This window comes from Paroedura picta, chromosome 4 (genome assembly GCF_049243985.1).
Source record: "Paroedura picta isolate Pp20150507F chromosome 4, Ppicta_v3.0, whole genome shotgun sequence".
Classification (NCBI taxonomy): domain Eukaryota; kingdom Metazoa; phylum Chordata; class Lepidosauria; order Squamata; family Gekkonidae; genus Paroedura; species Paroedura picta.
In genome coordinates this window covers 7037802-7048951 of record NC_135372.1, presented here as the reverse complement: position 1 = coordinate 7048951, position 11150 = coordinate 7037802, and positions in this window count along the sequence as shown.

Below are 11150 nucleotides of genomic sequence, written 5' to 3'. Positions count from 1 at the left end.
CAGGGCTTGCGAGCCCATCCGTTCGCAGGGACAGAGTTTGAGTGCCAGTCCACACAGATGAACGGAGCACAGTGCCCGACCCTTCAGATGGCCGGAGCACGGGTGCACGTCCCCTGAAGTGGACGCAGCTGGGGTGCCCGTCCCTTCGCATGGACGGAGCCGGGGGCCTCGTCCCTTCGTGTGGACTGAGGTGGGGTGCCCGTTCCTTCTGGTGGACAGAACGTGTGTGTGTGTGTGTGTGAGTGTGTGTGTGTGTGTGGACGGAGAGTGAATGCGAGGGGTAGGCATGGGCACCAAGTGGCTCACCAACTGAAGTTCATGACGATTTTTAGCCTGCCGTCACAAACTTCCATGAACTTTTCAAGAATTGGTGGCGGTTCGTGTTTTGAGCAGAGAGCAGGGCTTTAAAGGCACTCAGGGCCGTCCCCTTAAACCTCTGCTTTCTTTTTTTGTCCCGTGCCGCTGTTTTTCGCGGCCTCCCCGTGGACGGGAACGCAGGGGCCGAAAGGGACTCCGAGCCCTTTTCTTTTTTTACTAGACCGTTTTGGTTCAGTAAAGAGAGAAATGCTACAGCTTGCATATTACAGGACTACTATTCCAAGATAGGGAAAAAACAACAAAACACACACACATCAGGCTGCCATTTCCCTATGCTTCTCTTCTTCTTGTACATCTCCCTAACGCCGTAGATGACATACTGATGCTTCTTCCCCCCAGGCTTACATAGCCAGTCTGAAAGTCGAGGATTTCTCTCCACCTCCTTCCCCCCCGCCCCAATCTGATCTCCTATGGGACTCCCCTTTCTTCTGGATTGCAAAGTTCTTGCCTTTTGCTTCAAGAACGCAAGTGTTGCTGGTGTCCCGTATTCTAACGCTTTGTCTAATCAGTCGGTAGTAGCTGGTCAGGATTCTGTTTTCCATCTTGTTGCATGAAGGATCCTAGCAGCTGCTTTTGCCATGCAGTGAACAAAGTAGCTGGACGTGTGGGGGAGTTTTCATGTTCTGTTTCCTTACGTCCATATTGTATACTGTGCTAATTGCCCTTTCAATCTCTTTTGCCTCTCCTCATGAATCATATTCCAGCATTCCCAGGCTTTCTAGCAAGTCCTCCAGATGCGAAAAAACCATGCATCTGTCTCCTGCCGTTCCCAGCATTGGCTGATAGGAGTTTTTGCCATTCCTGCTCTACCTTGGGAAGCAGCAAGCTACCTAAAAAGCCTCTTATCCCCGTTTTCTGTTAACATCTGACATTCAGTGTCCCCACAATGACTCCCACTGGGCCAGGCTTCTCTTCTTTCCAAGGCTTCAAGCCCATTGTGGCGCGCAGTCTTTAACTTGTCAACTTCTGGAGTCACCCTGCAATAACGATATGTTTTGAATGGCCCGCTAGCAAATGAGAATAAGCAGGCCTCCTACAGTCACTGGTTATTCCCTTGTAGAGCCTGCTGGAGGTTAAATTAGCCAAGCTACAGTCTTCCCTTCAGCCTTAATAATTTGCCGTTCCTTCCCCTCTCCAAAATTACACTGTCTCATTCTGTTTTTTTTCTTTTGAAGTTTGCGTATCGAAGTCATTGGCCAAAGCGATGGGCTTGGTCTCTTTTGACACTGAAACGATATGTTTAGCAAGCAGTCTCAAGCTTTACTCTTGATCTTTCCTCTGGATCATTCTCAGCAGTTTTTTTTTTAAATCCTCGGTCCTTATGAATGGCTTCCTTAGGGTCCATTCTCTCTGTTTTCACACTGCTTCCTTCCTTGAGGGTCCGGAATCCAGTCCGTACTCTCAACCGGTGCTGCCGCTGGTTTGTAGGACTTCATATGCGAAGCTGCAAGGCAACTCCTAGTCCTCTTCGGCCCCTTATTTCTCCTCCCGACGCGCCGTTCGGATTGCGGTTCCGTCCCTAGTTCAGCCAGGAACCTAACCGCATATCCCTGTTTGGTGCCCATGCCTAGGGGATGGTTTGAGTGGGGCAGGGAGTGGTGTGAATGGAGTGGTGTGTGTGTGTGTGTTTGTGTGTGTGTGAGGAGGGGCTCCCTTAGTTAAGGTATGAAGGGGAGGTAGTGCACAGGTTGAAATAGATGTACTCGGGCTTGCAGCCGCCAGTTGATGCTGGCCAACCGAAGGCAGTGGAGGAGCCTGGAGGATGCCGGTGGAGGGAAGGGCAGGAGCCGTCCCTGCTTACCACGGGTTTTCCTTGTAGGGATACCCCGGGGGAGTTTTGATGAGGTTCTCCTGCAAGCCCTCAAGGGAGTCGTGGCCACTGAAAGAGGTGAGCGATGTTCCCCAACTCCTTCGCTTGCCTCTCTGCCCCTCCTGGTCCCCAGTGGGTGGGTTGGGCAAGGAGGGCTTGTGACCTGTATGCCAGCAACGGGGAAGGCAGTGTCTGGGAGAGCTAAACCTTGGGCTCACTGTGTGCTCTTTCGGGAAGTGGGAAGGGGAGCGGGCTGAGGTGGAAGGGGCCCTGAGTTCTCAGACTGGCCTTGTAGACTTGTTGTCTGTTTCTTCAGCAGACTGAGGAAGCTTGCAGATCGAGGCCATCCAGAGAGGAGGAGAGCTGATCGGGAGAGGAGGGCCACGTGTGAAGAGACGGGGGAGCATCCAGGAGGCAAGTTCTTCCGCGGAGGCGGAAGGGCTTGCTAAGCAGGGGGCACCAGGCGACCCGAAGCCTGGCGTGATGCCACGCCTGAAGCTCCTGATGACGTTGGCTGGCAGAAGCTGGTGGCAGTCGGCCGGGGGGTGGGGGTGGGCATCAGTGGCAGGTAGCTGGGGGGAGGGGGTTGCGTAGGGATGCAGAGTGAGAGTGTGAGTGAGCGAGTGAGTGAGTGCAACCCTGAGTGCCCATCCGTTCCGACGGACAGGGACCGAACGCCCATTCGTTTCGACGGACAGGGCTTGAGTTCCCATCTGCTGCGGCGGACAGGGCTTGAGCGCTCCTCTGTCTGGACGGACAGGGCTTGCGAGCCCATCCGTTCGCAGGGACAGAGTTTGAGTGCCAGTCCACACAGATGAACGGAGCACAGTGCCCGACCCTTCAGATGGCCGGAGCACGGGTGCACGTCCCCTGAAGTGGACGCAGCTGGGGTGCCCGTCCCTTCGCATGGACGGAGCCGGGGGCCTCGTCCCTTCGTGTGGACTGAGGTGGGGTGCCCGTTCCTTCTGGTGGACAGAACGTGTGTGTGTGTGTGTGTGAGTGTGTGTGTGTGTGTGGACGGAGAGTGAATGCGAGGGGTAGGCATGGGCACCAAGTGGCTCACCAACTGAAGTTCATGACGATTTTTAGCCTGCCGTCACAAACTTCCATGAACTTTTCAAGAATTGGTGGCGGTTCGTGTTTTGAGCAGAGAGCAGGGCTTTAAAGGCACTCAGGGCCGTCCCCTTAAACCTCTGCTTTCTTTTTTTGTCCCGTGCCACTGTTTTTCGCGGCCTCCCCGGGGACGGGAACGCAGGGGCCGAAAGGGACTCCGAGCCCTTTTCTTTTTTTACTAGACCGTTTTGGTTCAGTAAAGAGAGAAATGCTACAGCTTGCATATTACAGGACTACTATTCCAAGATAGGGAAAAAACAACAAAACACACACACATCAGGCTGCCATTTCCCTATGCTTCTCTTCTTCTTGTACATCTCCCTAACGCCGTAGATGACATACTGATGCTTCTTCCCCCCAGGCTTACATAGCCAGTCTGAAAGTCGAGGATTTCTCTCCACCTCCTTCCCCCCCGCCCCAATCTGATCTCCTATGGGACTCCGCTTTCTTCTGGATTGCAAAGTTCTTGCCTTTTGCTTCAAGAACGCACGTGTTGCTGGTGTCCCGTATTCTAACGCTTTGTCTAATCAGTCAGTAGTAGCTGGTCAGGATTCTGTTTTCCATCTTGTTGCATGAAGGATCCTAGCAGCTGCTTTTGCCATGCATTGAACAAAGTAGCTAGACGTGTGGAGGAGCTTTCTTGTTCTGTTTCCTTACGTCCATATTGTATACTGTGCTAATTGCCCTTTCAATCTCTTTTGCCTCTCCTCATGAATCATATTCCAGCATTCCCAGGCTTTCTAGCAAGTCCACCAGATGCGAAAAAACCATGCATCTGTCTCCTGCCGTTCCCAGCATTGGCTGATAGGAGTTTTTGCCATTCCTGCTCTACCTTGGGAAGCAGCAAGCTACCTAAAAAGCATCTTATCCCCGTTTTCTGTTAACATCTGACATTCAGTGTCCCCACAATGACTCCCACTGGGCCAGGCTTCTCTTCTTTCCAAGGCTTCAAGCCCATTGTGGCGCGCAGTCTTTAACTTGTCAACTTCTGGAGTCACCCTGCAATAACGATATGTTTTGAATGGCCCGCTAGCAAATGAGAATAAGCAGGCCTCCTACAGTCACTGGTTATTCCCTTGTAGAGCCTGCTGGAGGTTAAATTAGCCAAGCTACAGTCTTCCCTTCAGCCTTAATAATTTGCCGTTCCTTCCCCTCTCCAAAATTACACTGTCTCATTCTGTTTTTTTTCTTTTGAAGTTTGCGTATCGAAGTCATTGGCCAAAGCGATGGGCTTGGTCTCTTTTGACACTGAAACGATATGTTTAGCAAGCAGTCTCAAGCTTTACTCTTGATCTTTCCTCTGGATCATTCTCAGCAGTTTTTTTTTTAAATCCTCGGTCCTTATGAATGGCTTCCTTAGGGTCCATTCTCTCTGTTTTCACACTGCTTCCTTCCTTGAGGGTCCGGAATCCAGTCCGTACTCTCAACCGGTGCTGCCGCTGGTTTGTAGGACTTCATATGCGAAGCTGCAAGGCAACTCCTAGTCCTCTTCGGCCCCTTATTTCTCCTCCCGACGCGCCGTTCGGATTGCGGTTCCGTCCCTAGTTCAGCCAGGAACCTAACCGCATATCCCTGTTTGGTGCCCATGCCTAGGAGATGGTTTGAGTGGGGCAGGGAGTGGTGTGAATGGAGTGGTGTGTGTGTGTGTGTTTGTGTGTGTGTGAGGAGGGGCTCCCTTAGTTAAGGTATGAAGGGGAGGTAGTGCACAGGTTGAAATAGATGTACTCGGGCTTGCAGCCGCCAGTTGATGCTGGCCAACCGAAGGCAGTGGAGGAGCCTGGAGGATGCCGGTGGAGGGAAGGGCAGGAGCCGTCCCTGCTTACCACGGGTTTTCCTTGTAGGGATACCCCGGGGGAGTTTTGATGAGGTTCTCCTGCAAGCCCTCAAGGGAGTCGTGGCCACTGAAAGAGGTGAGCGATGTTCCCCAACTCCTTCGCTTGCCTCTCTGCCCCTCCTGGTCCCCAGTGGGTGGGTTGGGCAAGGAGGGCTTGTGACCTGTATGCCAGCAACGGGGAAGGCAGTGTCTGGGAGAGCTAAACCTTGGGCTCACTGTGTGCTCTTTCGGGAAGTGGGAAGGGGAGCGGGCTGAGGTGGAAGGGGCCCTGAGTTCTCAGACTGGCCTTGTAGACTTGTTGTCTGTTTCTTCAGCAGACTGAGGAAGCTTGCAGATCGAGGCCATCCAGAGAGGAGGAGAGCTGATCGGGAGAGGAGGGCCACGTGTGAAGAGACGGGGGAGCATCCAGGAGGCAAGTTCTTCCGCGGAGGCAGAAGGGCTTGCTAAGCAGGGGGCACCAGGCGACCCGAAGCCTGGCGTGATGCCACGCCTGAAGCTCCTGATGACGTTGGCTGGCAGAAGCTGGCGGCAGTCGGCCGGGGGGTGGGGGTGGGCATCAGTGGCAGGTAGCTGGGGGGAGGGGGTTGCGTAGGGATGCAGAGTGAGAGTGTGAGTGAGCGAGTGAGTGAGTGCAACCCTGCGTGCCCATCCGTTCCGACGGACAGGGACCGAACGCCCATTCGTTTCGACGGACAGGGTTTGAGTTCCCATCTGCTGCGGCGGACAGGGCTTGAGCGCTCCTCTGTCTGGACGGACAGGGCTTGCGAGCCCATCCGTTCGCAGGGACAGAGTTTGAGTGCCAGTCCACACAGATGAACGGAGCACAGTGCCCGACCCTTCAGATGGCCGGAGCACGGGTGCACGTCCCCTGAAGTGGACGCAGCTGGGGTGCCCGTCCCTTCGCATGGACGGAGCCGGAGGCCTCGTCCCTTCGTGTGGACTGAGGTGGGGTGCCCGTTCCTTCTGGTGGACAGAACGTGTGTGTGTGTGTGTGTGAGTGTGTGTGTGTGTGTGGACGGAGAGTGAATGCGAGGGGTAGGCATGGGCACCAAGTGGCTCACCAACTGAAGTTCATGACGATTTTTAGCCTGCCGTCACAAACTTCCATGAACTTTTCAAGAATTGGTGGCGGTTCGTGTTTTGAGCAGAGAGCAGGGCTTTAAAGGCACTCAGGGCCGTCCCCTTAAACCTCTGCTTTCTTTTTTTGTCCCGTGCCGCTGTTTTTCGCGGCCTCCCCGGGGACGGGAACGCAGGGGCCGAAAGGGACTCCGAGCCCTTTTCTTTTTTTACTAGACCGTTTTGGTTCAGTAAAGAGAGAAATGCTACAGCTTGCATATTACAGGACTACTATTCCAAGATAGGGAAAAAACAACAAAACACACACACATCAGGCTGCCATTTCCCTATGCTTCTCTTCTTCTTGTACATCTCCCTAACGCCGTAGATGACATACTGATGCTTCTTCCCCCCAGGCTTACATAGCCAGTCTGAAAGTCGAGGATTTCTCTCCACCTCCTTCCCCCCCGCCCCAATCTGATCTCCTATGGGACTCCGCTTTCTTCTGGATTGCAAAGTTCTTGCCTTTTGCTTCAAGAACGCACGTGTTGCTGGTGTCCCGTATTCTAACGCTTTGTCTAATCAGTCAGTAGTAGCTGGTCAGGATTCTGTTTTCCATCTTGTTGCATGAAGGATCCTAGCAGCTGCTTTTGCCATGCATTGAACAAAGTAGCTAGACGTGTGGAGGAGTTTTCTTGTTCTGTTTCCTTACGTCCATATTGTATACTGTGCTAATTGCCCTTTCAATCTCTTTTGCCTCTCCTCATGAATCATATTCCAGCATTCCCAGGCTTTCTAGCAAGTCCACCAGATGCGAAAAAAAAATGCATCTGTCTCCTGCCGTTCCCAGCATTGGCTGATAGGAGTTTTTGCCATTCCTGCTCTACCTTGGGAAGCAGCAAGCTACCTAAAAAGCATCTTATCCCCGTTTTCTGTTAACATCTGACATTCAGTGTCCCCACAATGACTCCCACTGGGCCAGGCTTCTCTTCTTTCCAAGGCTTCAAGCCCATTGTGGCGCGCAGTCTTTAACTTGTCAACTTCTGGAGTCACCCTGCAATAACGATATGTTTTGAATGGCCCGCTAGCAAATGAGAATAAGCAGGCCTCCTACAGTCACTGGTTATTCCCTTGTAGAGCCTGCTGGAGGTTAAATTAGCCAAGCTACAGTCTTCCCTTCAGCCTTAATAATTTGCCGTTCCTTCCCCTCTCCAAAATTACACTGTCTCATTCTGTTTTTTTTCTTTTGAAGTTTGCGTATCGAAGTCATTGGCCAAAGCGATGGGCTTGGTCTCTTTTGACACTGAAACGATATGTTTAGCAAGCAGTCTCAAGCTTTACTCTTGATCTTTCCTCTGGATCATTCTCAGCAGTTTTTTTTTTAAATCCTCGGTCCTTATGAATGGCTTCCTTAGGGTCCATTCTCTCTGTTTTCACACTGCTTCCTTCCTTGAGGGTCCGGAATCCAGTCCGTACTCTCAACCGGTGCTGCCGCTGGTTTGTAGGACTTCATATGCGAAGCTGCAAGGCAACTCCTAGTCCTCTTCGGCCCCTTATTTCTCCTCCCGACGCGCCGTTCGGATTGCGGTTCCGTCCCTAGTTCAGCCAGGAACCTAACCGCATATCCCTGTTTGGTGCCCATGCCTAGGGGATGGTTTGAGTGGGGCAGGGAGTGGTGTGAATGGAGTGGTGTGTGTGTGTGTGTTTGTGTGTGTGTGAGGAGGGGCTCCCTTAGTTAAGGTATGAAGGGGAGGTAGTGCACAGGTTGAAATAGATGTACTCGGGCTTGCAGCCGCCAGTTGATGCTGGCCAACCGAAGGCAGTGGAGGAGCCTGGAGGATGCCGGTGGAGGGAAGGGCAGGAGCCGTCCCTGCTTACCACGGGTTTTCCTTGTAGGGATACCCCGGGGGAGTTTTGATGAGGTTCTCCTGCAAGCCCTCAAGGGAGTCGTGGCCACTGAAAGAGGTGAGCGATGTTCCCTAACTCCTTCGCTTGCCTCTCTGCCCCTCCTGGTCCCCAGTGGGTGGGTTGGGCAAGGAGGGCTTGTGACCTGTATGCCAGCAACGGGGAAGGCAGTGTCTGGGAGAGCTAAACCTTGGGCTCACTGTGTGCTCTTTCGGGAAGCGGGAAGGGGAGCGGGCTGAGGTGGAAGGGGCCCTGAGTTCTCAGACTGGCCTTGTAGACTTGTTGTCTGTTTCTTCAGCAGACTGAGGAAGCTTGCAGATCGAGGCCATCCAGAGAGGAGGAGAGCTGATCGGGAGAGGAGGGCCACGTGTGAAGAGACGGGGGAGCATCCAGGAGGCAAGTTCTTCCGCGGAGGCGGAAGGGCTTGCTAAGCAGGGGGCACCAGGCGACCCGAAGCCTGGCGTGATGCCACGCCTGAAGCTCCTGATGACGTTGGCTGGCAGAAGCTGGCGGCAGTCGGCCGGGGGGTGGGGGTGGGCATCAGTGGCAGGTAGCTGGGGGGAGGGGGTTGCGTAGGGATGCAGAGTGAGAGTGTGAGTGAGCGAGTGAGTGAGTGCAACCCTGCGTGCCCATCCGTTCCGACGGACAGGGACCGAACGCCCATCTGCTGCGGCGGACAGGGCTTGAGCGCTCCTCTGTCTGGACGGACAGGGCTTGCGAGCCCATCCGTTCGCAGGGACAGAGTTTGAGTGCCAGTCCACACAGATGAACGGAGCACAGTGCCCGACCCTTCAGATGGCCGGAGCACGGGTGCACGTCCCCTGAAGTGGACGCAGCTGGGGTGCCCGTCCCTTCGCATGGACGGAGCCGGGGGCCTCGTCCCTTCGTGTGGACTGAGGTGGGGTGCCCGTTCCTTCTGGTGGACAGAACGTGTGTGTGTGTGTGTGTGAGTGTGTGTGTGTGTGTGGACAGAGAGTGAATGCGAGGGGTAGGCATGGGCACCAAGTGGCTCACCAACTGAAGTTCATGACGATTTTTAGACTGCCGTCACAAACTTCCATGAACTTTTCAAGAATTGGTGGCGGTTCGTGTTTTGAGCAGAGAGCAGGGCTTTAAAGGCACTCAGGGCCGTCCCCTTAAACCTCTGCTTTCTTTTTTTGTCCCATGCCGCTGTTTTTCGCGGCCTCCCCGGGGACGGGAACGCAGGGGCCGAAAGGGACTCCGAGCCCTTTTCTTTTTTTACTAGACCGTTTTGGTTCAGTAAAGAGAGAAATGCTACAGCTTGCATATTACAGGACTACTATTCCAAGATAGGGAAAAAACAACAAAACACACACACATCAGGCTGCCATTTCCCTATGCTTCTCTTCTTCTTGTACATCTCCCTAACGCCGTAGATGACATACTGATGCTTCTTCCCCCCAGGCTTACATAGCCAGTCTGAAAGTCGAGGATTTCTCTCCACCTCCTTCCCCCCCGCCCCAATCTGATCTCCTATGGGACTCCGCTTTATTCTGGATTGCAAAGTTCTTGCCTTTTGCTTCAAGAACGCACGTGTTGCTGGTGTCCCGTATTCTAACGCTTTGTCTAAACAGGCAGTAGTAGCTGGTCAGGATTCTGTTTTCCATCTTGTTGCATGAAGGATCCTAGCAGCTGCTTTTGCCATGCATTGAACAAAGTAGCTAGACGTGTGGAGGAGTTTTCTTGTTCTGTTTCCTTACGTCCATATTGTATACTGTGCTAATTGCCCTTTCAATCTCTTTTGCCTCTCCTCATGAATCATATTCCAGCATTCCCAGGCTTTCTAGCAAGTCCTCCAGATGCGAAAAAACCATGCATCTGTCTCCTGCCGTTCCCAGCATTGGCTGATAGGAGTTTTTGCCATTCCTGCTCTACCTTGGGAAGCAGCAAGCTACCTAAAAAGCATCTTATCCCCGTTTTCTGTTAACATCTGACATTCAGTGTCCCCACAATGACTCCCACTGGGCCAGGCTTCTCTTCTTTCCAAGGCTTCAAGCCCATTGTGGCGCGCAGTCTTTAACTTGTCAACTTCTGGAGTCACCCTGCAATAACGATATGTTTTGAATGGCCCGCTAGCAAATGAGAATAAGCAGGCCTCCTACAGTCACTGGTTATTCCCTTGTAGAGCCTGCTGGAGGTTAAATTAGCCAAGCTACAGTCTTCCCTTCAGCCTTAATAATTTGCCGTTCCTTCCCCTCTCCAAAATTACACTGTCTCATTCTGTTTTTTTTCTTTTGAAGTTTGCGTATCGAAGTCATTGGCCAAAGCGATGGGCTTGGTCTCTTTTGACACTGAAACGATATGTTTAGCAAGCAGTCTCAAGCTTTACTCTTGATCTTTCCTCTGGATCATTCTCAGCAGTTTTTTTTTTAAAATCTTAATCCTTATGAATGGCTTCCTTAGGGTCCATTCTCTCTGTTTTCACACGGCCTCCTTCCTTGAGGGTCCGGAATCCAGTCCGTACTCTCAACCGGTGCTGCCGCTGGTTTGTAGGACTTCATATGCGAAGCTGCAAGGCAACTCCTAGTCCTCTTCGGCCCCTTATTTCTCCTCCCGACGCGCCGTTCGGATTGCGGTTCCGTCCCTAGTTCAGCCAGGAACCTAACCGCATATCCCTGGTTGGTGCCCATGCCTAGGGGATGGTTTGAGTGGGGCAGGGAGTGGTGTGAATGGAGTGGTGTGTGTGTGTGTGTGTGTGTGTGTGTGTGTGTGTGTGTGAGGAGGGGCTCCCTTAGTTAAGGTATGAAGGGGAGGTAGTGCACAGGTTGAAATAAATGTACTCGGGCTTGCAGCCGCCAGTTGATGCTGGCCAACCGAAGGCAGTGGAGGAGCCTGGAGGATGCCGGTGGAGGGAAGGGCAGGAGCCGTCCCTGCTTACCACGGGTTTTCCTTGTAGGGATACCCCGGGGGAGTTTTGATGAGGTTCTCCTGCAAGCCCTCAAGGGAGTCGTGGCCACTGAAAGAGGTGAGCGATGTTCCCCAACTCCTTCGCTTGCCTCTCTGCCCCTCCTGGTCCCCAGTGGGTGGGTTGGG